Source organism: Orcinus orca, chromosome 16, assembly GCF_937001465.1.
Source record: "Orcinus orca chromosome 16, mOrcOrc1.1, whole genome shotgun sequence".
NCBI lineage: Eukaryota > Metazoa > Chordata > Mammalia > Artiodactyla > Delphinidae > Orcinus > Orcinus orca.
The window spans coordinates 4,599,942-4,613,881 of NC_064574.1; the positions used below are offsets into that span (position 1 = coordinate 4,599,942).

The 13,940-nt window shown below is 51.8% G+C and overlaps 1 long non-coding RNA gene across 1 annotated transcript; it reads left to right on the forward strand.

Moving 5' to 3' along the window:
• The first annotated feature begins 7,982 nt into the window (after positions 1–7,982).
• On the forward strand, positions 7,983–13,565 carry LOC125961401 (uncharacterized). Its single transcript, XR_007472084.1, has 3 exons — positions 7,983–8,119; positions 13,081–13,267; positions 13,496–13,565. It is a non-coding gene; the product is annotated as an uncharacterized LOC125961401 (long non-coding RNA).
• Positions 13,566–13,940: the final 375 nt, after the last annotated feature.

Genomic DNA, 13,940 nt, shown 5'->3' on the forward strand with positions numbered 1-13,940 from the left:
AGGGACTTCTCCTGTGTTTACTGAGAAAATCATGCTCACAACTCTCCAGTCATTCCAACTCAGAGACACCATCAATTTTTTTTTTTGTTGTGGTACGCGGGCCTCTCACTGTTGTGGCCTCTCCCGTGGCGGAGCACAGGCTCCGGACGCACAGGCTCAGCGGCCATGGCTCACGGGCCTAGCCGCTCCATGGCACGTGGGATCTTCCCGGACCGGGGCACGAACCCGTGTTCCCTGCATCGGCAGGCGGACTCTCAACCACTGCGCCACCAGGGAAGCCCCAATTTTTTTTTTAACTTTTCCCAGGGAGTACCCCAGGTGGAAGCGACCAAGCCTAATTACAAACTCACCTTTTTCTCTGCAAATTAAAGCTCAACGAGATACCATTCCACGTGCATGAGAACAACAAACATTTAAAAGCCCATCAAACCGAGGCAAGGATGTAGAGCAACAGGAATTCTCAGAAACCACCGACGGTGGTGGGAAAAGGCACGACCACTTTGGGACTTTTGGGAAGTTCTTGATAGAGTTTAACAAGGAGATATCACGTGACACAGCAATTCCACTCCTAGGAATTGACCCAAAAGGAATGAAAGCACATATACAAGAGTATTTAAAGCAGCTTTATGGATGACAGCCCCCAAATTGGAAACAACCCAACTATCTCTTAATAGTAGATAACAGTAAACAGATTGAGGTATATCCACACAATGAAATATATTCATACAAGAATAAAAATAACAGATTGCCAATGTAGACAACACCATAGCCGATTCTCAAAAGCATTATGCTGAGTGAAAGAGGCCAGATGTGACTGCGTATGTCTGTATCAGCCCAATTATATGAAGTTCAAGAACAGGCGGAATTAGTCTGTGGTACCAGCAACCAGAACATTGGGTGCCTTTGGGTCGCCAAGGTTGAGGGGTGTGGGGTAGTCACCTGGAAGGAGACAGCGGGACTTTCTGGTTGAAGGAAATGCCTCATGTCTTGGTCAGGATGCTGGCCGCATGGGTGTACACGTGGTAGAGTTTACAACGCTGTAAACTTAAGATGGAAGCATTTTACTGAATGTAAATATACCTCAAACCGAAAACGTGGGGGGAAAAGAGCCACATTTCCCAAGGCCAGATTTCTAGCCCCGATCCTTCATCAGTGTTTCGTACCTTTGATCTGTACTAACTCTGCATGCCAAGACCCTAGCGGCGGGGGTCCTCCTGGGCTCCAAAGGCACGCACTTGAAAAGAGCATCCCTTAAGCAGCTGGGGGCACAAGGGAAGCCGAGAATAGTTCAGAGCTATTTTGACACTGTGGTGAACACGTACGGAATCGTTCTGTGTAGATGAACGCTTCTGGGTATTTTCTTGCCTAATAAGGAGAAAGTTCTGTGTGCCATTTCTTGGCCTTGGAATTCCTGCCAAAGCGACCTGTTGAGGCCCAGGAGGGTCTGTGTAATAAGCAACAGAATTTTGTTTATGGGGAGCCAGGTACCCTGGACCCGCCTGGTGGGCTGATGGGTGGGATCAGCTCTCAGGTGATTGCTGAAATTACTGGCTTACTGGCTCACAAAACTGAGGTGCTAGCTGCACCCAGCTGGGCTGGGCCTCTAGATACTAACAGCCCCGGGGAGTAGTTACATTTGGTCTTGACATGACCCCACATCTCTATTTCTGAACGGTTACTTATTCTGCCCCCGAACTCTTGCGTGTCCGCCTTGCCGACAGTTCCAAAGCAGCTCCCTTATGTGGGGAAGAAGCTGGGAGGCTTCCGAGTGGTCCCACACGGTGGAGAGCGGCAGAGCCAGGTCCCCAGCCTGTCGCTACCATACACCGCATCGCCCCCGGCCCACACTGACTCCGCAAAGCCTCCATCCCTCCAGGGGTCTCTGCTCACGGGGCTACCCAGATTCTCATTCGCTGCCTCCCTGCATTCCAAACTGGCTTAACATCCTGGATGGTTTACCGCTGAAAGCGGGCGCCTCTCACAGCACCTGGGAGAGCCTCACCTCTTTGGACAGCTGGTCCTCGTCTGAGGTCTTCACAGCATGGGATTCAGGGCTGAACTGATGTCAGGGAGGCAGAGGGGGCGGAAGCATGCTCGGTACTACCGATTGATCCATTGACTGGCCCGCATCCCATTGGCAATCTGTTTTAGGAGTCTCCTGGGGCATGCACTCTTCCGGATTCAATTTTTACTCCATCAATTAAGGATGCTGTGTGAGCCCGCTGTGTCAGCTAAAGATCAAACTCCAAATAATGCTTAGTGTCTGTTCCGGAAGCACGTTTGCTAAGCCTCGATCCCACGCTGGAGAGGTGAAGCTGTGAAATGTCAAACACCCCACGCAATGCAAACACACCGGGGAGAGCCAGCGTAAATCAATTAGAAGTATGGTCATTAGCATTTAGGTGAAGGCAGCTACTGAAGGGGGTTGAGATACGGAGGGTTTTTTTTTTTGCGGTACGCGGGCCTCTCACTGCTGTGGCCTCTCCCGTTGCGGAGCACAGGCTCCGGACACGCAGGCTCAGCGGCCATGGCTCACGGGCCCAGCCGCTCCGCGGCATGTGGGATCCTCCCGGACCGGGGCACGAACCCGTGTCCCCTGCATCGGCAGGCGGACCCCCAACCACTGCGCCACCAGGGAAGCCCCGGAGGTTTTTTTTTTCTCAACCACAAGGTCATTTCGCCTTCATCGACCTACCGACTGTTTTCAACCCCGGATTTAAACAATAAAATGTGTTACCCAAGTAAAAATGCGGCCGTGAAACATCTTTATCACTCTAGTGTGGCTTCCTGGATGTCAGCTAGGAACGTGCAGGGAGAGGGCAGAGGCAGGTGGCGGCGAATTTCTCCCCTTGTCCTGACCCCTGGGAAGAAAGCTTCCAGCAGGAGCTTAGGGCTGTGAAGTTCTGGGGCAGAGGGCTGCTGAAGGACATATGGGTCTTTATGCTGACCTTGGACAACAGGTGTGTCCCAGAAAGGTGTGCCCGTCTGCATGGGTAGGGGTGAACCCTGGGCACCCCCAGACACCGAGAAGCATTACCTACCCCGTCTCTGTGCTCTGGCCCATTGATTCTCATTTGCTGTTATGTCCACTTCTTTGCCTTTGTTTCAGTGCCCTCTTCCCATTGCCTCAGCCCTGCGGGGGGTTTGATTACACTTTTTCTTTCTTAGCCTTTTAAAATATTCGTATGCTTCGGGGACCCTGGTGGGGCCGCCCTTCGAACGGGAAATAAACCTGCTATGTGGACACCAAGCCCTGCTCCATCCGTGGCTACAGTCCCAACTTCCATCTAAACCACAGCCCAGGTGAGCCGCAGCCCAGCCCAGCCCGGCCCCGTCCAGTTCAGCCTTGGCTGGTCCAACTGAAAACCATCTGGCCGCTCTCTTGCCATCACCCGGGGCTGCAGCGGCCAGAACCACAGGGGGCCAACAGGAACGTGCCCATCAAGCAGCCAACGTCAATAACAGATCGAACGAGGACATTGGATTCCTGATATTCTAAATTCAAACTGATGCTAACTTTTCTTTCAAAACTTTTCTTTCTTTCTTCCACCCTAAATACAAACCTACATTAAAATGCACGGAAGGAAAGAGCCAGGGAAGGCTGTGAGCAAAGTGGGACCCGGTGAAACTGGGGGCATGAGACAGCCGTTCTCCCGCCCCCCCATCCTCCCACCCCCGCCTGCTGGAAGGACTTTCAGATTCCAGAAAGTCTTCAACATGCTAATTGATGACACCCCAATGAAGAGCTAATGTAAACACTAAATGAGAAACTGACTATAATAACGTCAGCTTCTGGGGCCCCTCTGGGTTTGAACAGAAGACACCTGCTGGGTGGCGGAACACCTAATTGGGAATTTAATGAGGCTCCGGTCCCACGCTAAGAAGTGCTCCCCAGGGTGGCGATGCGGCTGCCCCCCCAGATGTACCCAAGGGGCCGGAGCAGATGGGCCGGGCCTTCTGCAGCTCCAGGCGGCTGCTTCTTGCTCAGAAATTAGCCCGAGAGGCTCCTTGGAAGCCAAAATGACTCCTTCAATAACTGCAATTTGAATTTCTTCCCCATTCGCCTGGGCCTTAAATGTATATGGAACGCGCACGTGTCGGCAGTTGCGCTCGCCTCTGCCTCTCGAGGTCGGAGACGTTCCATCCAGGCAGATGCCGGGTTTCTGCGGAGTCCCCCATCCCTGCCCTGACTGGCCTGGCTGTAGAGGGGGCGGATTTATCAGTGGCCAGTCGGGATGGGGGAGCTTTGGGCAGAGAAGTGGAAGGCCAGCCCAGGAGGGAGGGAGCCCTGCAGGGGAGGGCGCCTGATCCCGAGCAGGGGGTCCGGGAGAAGCAGCGCAGCTCTGGCCTCACAGGACAAGCTCTCGGTGCCTCCTGGTGACCTCTCCGCTCTCCTCAGAGTAGCAGAGGGGGCCTGCATCTTCAAACCTCTCGTATAACTGTACAGGGAGGGGCACAGCTCCCTAGAGGCACACACCAGGCGGTGACACCTAGCCACCGAGATCTCAGAGGGCCCACGTCGCTGCCCTGCAGTCACCACCCACTTTGGAAGGGCGGCCATGACCCTGACTCCCACCAGCATCACCTTACTTCCCCTGCTCCGCAGACTGTTAAGTGGAACCATTCAGAGAAGACTCTTTTAATATCTGTCTTCTCTCACCCCCGTGTCTGCGGGATCCTTCCAGTCACACAGGTTGCCGATGGCGACTTACGCAGGATTCCGCCACGTGGATGGACCACCACGCATCCGTCCCATGTCTGGTGACCGGCCCTTGGGCGGCTCCGGGCCTGAGCTCTTGGGGAAAATGCTGCTGTGAATATTTAGTGAGTGAGTTTGGGTGGACCTAGGAATTTGTACCTGGCATGGATTTGGGCCACAGGCCGGGCATGTGTGCCGCGGAGAATGCCAGGCAAGTGTTCATACGGAGTCTACAGATGATTCTTTTTATTCTTTACTGGATTAATCATTCTGATTTTGGAAATCGCTACGGCAGCTTTCTCTCTGGATCACAAAACGTTCTCCCTTGCCGTGACAGTGATCGCTACGGCCATCACTTTTCTCATTGCTGTCGGAGTGGTACTTTTTGACGCAGTCTGCCAAGAGCCAGAGGAGCGCGCCACTCCCCAGGTGAGGCGGAAGGATCGTGGCGGTACAGAATTGAACAGGTGGAAGTTTAGGCTTAAGCAACAGAGATAGTAACACTCAGCACCTGCCTCTCATCTTACCTGAAACCTGGCTATCTTTAGACCTTTGGACCTTTTAAAAGTCTCTTGAGCATTTTAAACGGAATAAATGTTGACTTTTTAAAAGCTTAGAAAAAAGAAAGACGGGCTCGCTCTCACCACTCAGCGTCCATCCGAATGGAGAGGCCTCAGCAGACCTCACTAACCGGACACCCTCCCTCAGGAGGCCCCACCCCTTCCTCTGCGGAGCATTTGTCATAATTTTTAGTTGGACATTTATTTTTTTGTATATCTGGTTAAGGCCTGTCTCCCTGCTGTGCTATAAAGCCCATGAGGGCAGGGAGCTGATTCTGCCTTCTGCTCTGCACTCATCCACTCCGTCAACATTTATTAAGCTCCAACTGCACGCACGGCACCCGAGACTCAGCTGTGCACAAGACCAAGTCCCTGTCTTCAGGCGTCTGGGAGCCTGACGGTGGAGAGAGATTTTAAGCAACAATGTAGAAGGAGTCCTAGGTACTCAGAGGGAGTGGGGGGATGGGTAGAAAGAGTAGGGGGCCCCCTGCACAGGAGGGGCCACAGCAGCTGCAGCGAGGGGCTCGGGTGGGAGGGAAGGAGGTCAGAGATGGGATGGGGGTAGGGATGGCAGTGCAGGCACATCAGGGGCTCAGAGGGCAAGGGGAGCCCCCGAGCCCAGCCCAGTGCTCCATGTGAACGAATGAATGAACGAATGTCCTCCTAACGGTTCACACAACCAACAGAACACTCTTCCTGTCCACCGCTCGGAGTCCTTGTCCCTTCTGGAAGCTGCAGCCTTAGAGGGTCCACTGAGCACGTTTGCATGTAGAGAGTCTCTGACTTCCCCTCCCTCCCTGACCCTGCCGGTCAAGACTACCCACCCCACCCCCGCCAACACCTGGGGCAGCCGCGTTGCGTAGCATTTCCCAGGAAACTAAGCTGAGGACATGGGGGCAAGTAGCAACTTACCAGCCTCTGCCCCTCGAGGCTGCTGTCCCCCGGGCAGGGCTATTCCGTTTCTACTGAGGAAACTGAACTGCCAAGAGGCCACTCAGGGTCCCTCAACCCTTGATGTCAGTCCCTTCATCACCACCTATTTTTGATTTCCAAAAACGCAGCTGAAATGGCAGCAGAACAGATGCTCCCTTTGGGACTACAAGGGGACTTGGGGACGTTGGTGGTGACGGTGGGGGTCGGGGGATGGGGGAAGCCCTGTGGGCTCCAGGCCTGTAGAAGTGGCCATGGTTGCAGCAGCCGTTTCCATGGGAAAGAACCCCAAAGACTAAACAAAGATGGCTTGTTTTGGCCGAGCAAACTTGGGAGTTGAAAGGCTCCGGATAACGTATGTCAAGTTTCACAGCTCTGAGAACAAGTTCATGTCCAGCCAGCTGAGGAAATCCAGGCAGAGGTCAGAATTCACTGTTGAGCTGTCTGCACACCGGAGGGTAGAGGCCTGGGCCCGGGACGGGAGCCAGGGGAGCCTGCTTTCTCTGTGGTTTGGCCTGTCAACATCGGGACTGGAAACGAGCATGGGAAAGGTCAGCGAGAGGGGACCGGGGTTGCAGTGTGTGAGGGAAGGTGGGGTCTCTCTTCTCCTCCACCCATCCATCTCTCTCTTCCTCTTTCTTTCAAGAAACAAGCCAGTGGAAAGCATTCTGTTCATCGATGCTTAGATTTTGAATCAGCCATTTAATCATCCAACTCTCTATCCTAATAACCAACATTTTGTTTATCTATATATTCAAGTATCAGACATTCATCCATTCAAACATCTCTCTGACCATCCATCCAACCACTTGTTTGTCTGTTTGTCCTTCCTTCCATCCATCGAATCACCAACCATCTATTCAAACACCACTGGAGAACCATCTACCTGTCCACTCATCTACCTATCCATCCACCCACCCATCCATCCATCCAACAAATATATCTTGTACTCACTCGGGATCAGACACGGTTCTATGAGACACGGTGATGAACAATACATACCCAGTTTTTCTGGAGCTCATTTCCTAGTGATAAAATCCAACAAATATTCAGTGACTGCCTATTCTGTCCCTGGCCCTTAAACAGGAAAGACTGATACAAAACAGGCAGTTGCCCCAGACCTCTAAATGCTGGGGTCGGGGAAGCACAGAACCTAGGGGGGCATCAAAGGGGCTCCTGCCTCTGGCCGGCACGTTCAGGAAAAGCCTTCCTGGGAGAAATGCTCTGTAGGTTCTGGGCGGTGAGTAGCAATGAACAAGTAGAAAACAAAGTCCAAGCGCAGGCCCTGCCCTTCCTCCCCGGCATCTAGAACAAGACGTAACAGGCAGTAGGAGCGCCATAAACCCTTGTTGAATGAATGTTGGGTAAAAGTGAGAGAGAGCGAGACGGTGCTTTAGGGAACTTGACGATCGTGCTTGGTACGGGGCCCGAGGCATAGTTTTAATGCAGTGAAAGGTTAGAGGGCATAACCGTTAGCCCATCTATACAATGAGGATGATAACAGTGGCTGCCTTGCAGGGCTGTGATCAGGATTAGAGCTCCCAAAACACTAGCGGCACACACTGGTACGCTGTGTTCCTATTAGTAATTAAGGTCAATAGCAATTGATCATTAATGACGCAATTAAACAACACGATACAGCAACAGTGATCACACTGAACGCTACATTATTGGCACCTAGCTATTATTATTGCCATATAGTACCGTCATTCATTACAGGTGATGCTTTTCTGTACCGCTTTGCAGGAGGTATCTGCTGGGGAGTCCAGAGGGTACCATGGCCTCATCTCTTTTCTCTCCCTACTGAGCCCTGGCTGACAGCAGTGGAGTAGCCCTTGCACTGTTGGACTCAGAGGCTTCTAGGAGGGCCTGCCATGTGCCCGGCCTCTGGCTGCTGTGGTGGCGAGGGGATGGCTGCAGAAACGTACAGGTGAGCAGGTCCCCACCTGACCGGAGGTAGGTCTCGCCCACGGCTCCAGAAGTGGTGCGTCCTACTCTCTAAATAATGCCATTATGGCTGTCACCCATGAATTTCGCTAAAACCTTTTGGAAATTGTTTATATTTTCAGCCGAATGACCTCTCGGGGTAATGAGTTTCCATAACGACTAATGGGTGGCCGGCGTGCTTCCGCCAGGCTGGGCACTGCCTGCTGGTTGAGCGCTGATGGAAGTTCCTGTTTGCATCCTCCCGCAGGCAGGGGAGGGGCGGGTGAAGGGCTGGGTCTCTGGCTTTGCCCCCAAATACCCTCTGACATGAGCCTCTCCCCACTTGGGGCTGAGGGGACAAGCTTGTGGTTGGCTGGAAGCTTGGAGAAAGCACTCCTAGGCCCAAAAAGGGGACACCCTTGGCTCCGTGGCCAGCTCTGCAGCTAAACAGAGGGAAAGCTTGGAACGCGAGAAAGCGAGGGCATAAATCCAAGTGTCAGCGTCCACGTCTGGCCTTTTTCTCGGTCCGCTGTTCCTGCCGGTCGGGGAAGAGAAGGGGAGATTTACGGAGACCACAACAGACCACCTCCGGTGGAACTAGGTGTTACGGTAGAATGGGCTGCCTCCGACTTGCAGGAAACACTCTGCCAGCCAGCAGACTCCCCAGACCACGCTCTGGGCCTGGAGGAGGGAAGGCTGGGCTCAGTTTCCAGCCTAGAGCCCTCCCAGCACGGCTCCCACCAGAGGGGATAAGCGATCCTACACTATTTTCAGTGCGCAGAGGTGAGCTGATGGGCAGCTCTTTATGAAGGATTAAGAGCCGGGGAAGCACCTGGCACGTGTCAGTGGCCTCAGAACGACTCTGTCTCTTTCTATCTTGGGAGCCGCGTGCCTCTCGCCGGAACTGAGCTCTTGATGCCAGTTTCAACTCCTCACTGGAAGTGAGGGGCCTCGGTCACTGACAAGGCCACGTGGTCCCATTGACCCCGAGGGCCTTTTTGCCAGGCTCAGAGGCCACGTGGCACCATCTACCTTCTTTCCAAACCCAAAACCGCCCGGAGGGTACCCACAGGGTGGAGAGGGGACTACCTGAGGACCCCACTAATAGCTGCGGGGGGAACCCTCCCAGGACGATCAACCTACTGGGAACCTCTGCTCCCTCGTGTGTAAAATGAGCTCAAGAAAGATGAGTCCAGACTCATGAAATGTCACAGCTGAAAAAGGCCTGTAATGAGCCTTTGGCTGTGTCCCAGGGCCTCCGAAACTCGTCTGATCACAGAATGCATTCATTCACTCATGCACTCCACTGACGTCTCTGAACACCTACTATGTGCCAGACAAGGGGCCAGGCGTGCCGATGCAAGGATGAAAGGGCACGTTCTCGTGAGGCAGGAGACACACGAGCAGATAAACAGAACAGAATTCCGGGCCACGATACGGGGCGATGCTATAGGAAGGTAGACGGTGTGACCTGGGGAAGTGACCACTGAGCTGAGGATTGAAGAACATGATGGGTGGGCCATGGGCAGATCAGAGCATTCCGGGCAAAGGTAACGGCATGTGCAAAGGCCCTGCGGTGAGAACCACTTTGGAGAGAACCACCGACTGAATGAAGCCCAGAATGGCTTAACAGAATAAAGGGGGAAAGAGCGGCACAGGTGCAGGCAGAGACAACAGGGGGAGGACCCTGGGGCCACAGTCCCAACTCCTGTGGGTCTCACTCTGAGTTTGGGAGCTGCTGGTGAGTTCTGAGCCAGGGTTTAGACTTTAAAGTTCACTAGGTAAAGAACAGACGTGGGGGCCAGAGAGGCATTGACCGCTGGAAATGCTGAGTCAGGGCCCCCGGGCAGAGCCAGGCTGTCAGTGTTTCTGTAGAGTTTGGTGCTCAGGCAGAGGTGGACCCCTCTGCAGGCTCTGGCCCCTCGGTGGTGGACACAGGCGAACTGAGACCCTGAAGGGTCAGCGACTCTCCCAAGACAGGCCAGGGGCTGCTGGCTTCTATGCCTTTGCTCTGCACAGAAGTGAAGCTCTGTCAACAAAGGGGAGAAATCAGAAGCAAGAAACTTTCTGAGCCTCTGTTAACTGTGTCCTGAGCAGAAAGAAAGAAAAGAGCTCAGAAATGATGGAGGGGGGACGATGAGCCGCATCAAATTGGGCTTATGAAAGAAAAATCAATCTGTACTCCTTCTCAGGAAGAGGGGCCCACGGGGCCCAAATTACCCCTGTGGGTTATTTGGTTTTGCCTTCAAATCAGAAAATTGTCGTTATTACAGCCCCAGGACTGATTGGCACGGAGGCGGCCTCGGGGCGCACCTCTGGCTTTGTCTGCGCAAGATCGGGATGGAGGGTGGGTCTCATTTCCTCCCTGGTGGGTGAGGTCCGAGAGGGCCAAGCGTGGGCGTCTTCATGGGGCCAGTGAACCAGCAAACCGCTTCCCTCACGCACTGGAGCCCTGGTTCCTCTAGTCTGACACGTGCCGACGCATCGCATACTTTTGATGTTCAAAGGGGTGCAGTCAGAGCTGCCCCCCAGCTCTGGCAGCCCCTGCCCCCAAGGCTGCAGCCTGCTGCCCCCTCCCTCCAGCACAGCACAGCAGTAATGGCCCATTGATCATCCACAGGCTTTAACCTTAATCCCCTTTAAGCCTCAGTCAATAGCCCTTGATTCACAATCACCTGAAACGCCACTGGTTTTTTTTTTTAATTTAACATGCCGTAAGTTTCCACTCACTCCCACTGCCTCCCAGAGGGAAGGAGATGATTTCAAACCCCCTCCCCAGAGCCATTAAAACACCCCCCACCCCCCTCCAAAATAAAAGCCTATCTCTCAAGCACAAAATAAGCTTTTTTTTGGGGGGGTGTCATTATTTATTGTAGCTCCATGACCTTTTAAATTCCTAACAGCTCCAAGAACAAAGGCAAGTCGCTAGGGCACGTTAGTTTTGCAATTTGTTATTAATTTGTGTTCCTTGGATGTGAGCAGATACCTTCCCTCTGGTGTGTGTGTTGGGGCCTCGCCTGCCCCCCTCTCGTGGGAGGTGGGTTTCCATTTGCCAGTTGGTCTCCCCTAACCCTGGTGGTCCCTGGTCACTTTTGTCCACACCACCAGACTGGAGACACCTTGTCAAACCACCACACTTTTTTTTTTTTAAATCTCTCCTCATCGCGTATCATCTTTAGAGGAGATAAACTGGTAAGAAGACATTTTTACCACCAGCCGTGTCGGTTATTCAAGGGCTAAATTCATCCGCAAGTCAAGTTTCCACATATTAATCATGTTCCCACAGAGTGGGGTACTGGAAAGTCTAGAGGGGCAGGTGGGGTGTGCAGGCATCTGACCTTGACGTTGCCTGGCTTGGCCACTTACAAGCCTTGTCATCTTGGGCCAGTCCCTTCAGCCTCTCTACAGTTTGGTTTCCTCATCTACGAAAAGGGGATCAGAGTGACAAAACTGAATAGAACTATACACACACACACACACACACACACACACACACACACACACACACACAAATGGTGCATGCAAAACCAGTGATCTCTGAGTAAGGGCTGCAGATGGAACCAGTGTCAATGTTCCTGCTTTTGATACTGGGCTATGGTCACATAAGATGTCATCAAGCTGGGTGAAGGGTACATGAGACCTCTCTGTTCTTTGTTTGCAATTTCCTGTCTATTTCAAAATTAAAAAGTTGTTTTTCATAAACAACAAGGTCCTAATGTATAGCACAGGGAGTTATAGTCAATATCCTGTAATAAACCATACTGCAAAAGAATATGAAATATACGTATAACTGAATCACTTTGCTGCACAGCAGAAATTAACATTGGAAATCGACTATACTTCAATAAAATCAATTTTTTTAGAAAAAATTTTTTTCTTAAGGGCAAAACAGTGTCGATTTTACCAGATTTTAGAGGGGATTCAGAGAGCTAAGTCAACGCGGAGTGCTGAGTGCCAAGCCTGGCATCCGTTACTGTGTTTACTAATGGGATTTATTTTTGACCCATCGGTCTATTTATTTAAACCACAGGCAGCTCTTTTTCTCATTAGGAGTGTCCAGAAAATCAGAATGGTGTTTGTTGAAAGGGTGTCTGCTGTGCTTGGCAAAAGAGAAACTTTTTCTTTTGTGGTGGTTCATTTATTCTCAAGGTTAATTGTTGCTAATTGTACCACTGGATTGTCAAAAGAAGTGTCAACACAAGCCCAATTAGATGTTCTGGTTGTTGATTGGCTCCCCGAGGTGGCCAGGAAGCAGAGCCTTGGGGAGAGTTTGGGGTCCACAGAACAAGATAAAGTCCAAATAAGGGAGGGAGGACCCTGGCAACTGGTCCATGTGGTGCCTGTTATCCCTCCTACCCTGTAGGAATTCAAGTCTCCTCCAGGCCTTTGCAAAGCAAAGTGCGTCTCAGATATAAATGAAGCTCTGTCTTCATTTCGGCTCTTAGGCATCAGACGTAGCCTTTTGCAGAGACCTACAGTTCTGCTCCTGGATTCTGTAGTTGCACGACAAGCCCCTGCTCCTGCTTTTTAAGCCCTTCGGTTGTTCACACTTACAGGCAGCTGGGGGTGTCACAGGCAAAGCTGCACCCAGATTCATGCTCATATCCCACCATTGCTGTGTGACCTATTGCAGGTTCCTTAACCTCTCTGGGCCTCTGCTTTCTCTTAGAGATTGCTAATTAAAAACACTTTTTGCTGTCAACACAAGGGAAAGCTGGCTGAAGGGTCTACAGGAATACTATTTTTGCAACTCTTCTGTAAGTCTCCATTCATCCAAAAAGTAAAAGTAAAAAAATTTGACCCAAGCACTAACTTCCTAGGTTGTCTGAGGACTGGAGATGACAAATGCGAAGTGCTTGGTATGTACCCGGCATTCACTAGCTTTTATGTAGAAGAAAGAAACAGCCCAAACATTGCTTCATCTTCTTTTTTTTTCCTTTTCTCCCCTGCTGTACTCTGTTTCAGATTAGGAAAACAGATTGATCCAGCTCTGAAGGGGTGATATAAATTAAAGAAGCTTATGGTCTATGAAAGAATACTCTTGATTCTATGGAGGGAAGCGTGTTTCTCCCCTTGGGATTGCAATCACAACCTTAGAAGCGAGTTCCTGGGGCCGCCAGCTGAACGCACTGCTGCTTCTCCCACACCAAGGGTGAGAGCCCACCTTCTCCCTAGGGCCATGCAAGGCAGGAGATGGTGGGGCTGGTACAGGACCCGTCCTTAAGCTGCTGAGAATAAAAGGAGGCTCAGCTTCCTCCTGTGGCTGATCCCCCAGGCGCTCCTGGCAAGCTTAACCATTCTGGAGCCCAGGGACAGATGAAGAATGCCCTGTATCCATTTCTGCTATTAAAGCAGGAGGGGTCCCTGATTGTATTTACAGGGAGAGTTGGCAGCGGAAAGGCAATTCAATTAAACAAAAGGCAGGACACCCGGGAAGTTTGAAAGGAGGGTCAATGGCTGAAATGCTTCATCCAAACACAATTCCATCCCCACCTGGAGGCTGCAGAGAAGCTGCGTCCTGCGCAAGATTTACGGCCCCGAGCATCGCCTCCATTGGGTAATAAACTGTGTCCTCTAATCAATACTGGTGCTGGCTGCCCGTCTGCAGCCTGGCCACCCATTTAGCAAGATCACTGAGTAATGGAAAACGCAATCAAGTTGTATAATGAGTCTGGGTAATTGGATGGACCAGGCAGAATGGCCCAGCTAAATATATGCAGGCTGCCCGTGTATTAATTAAAAGCTTGACACTCCAAGCCCCGTCCAAAGTGCCCCATTAATTATTCTTTGAATCCAAAGGTCAGAGGTAGTGGGTGAGTTACAAG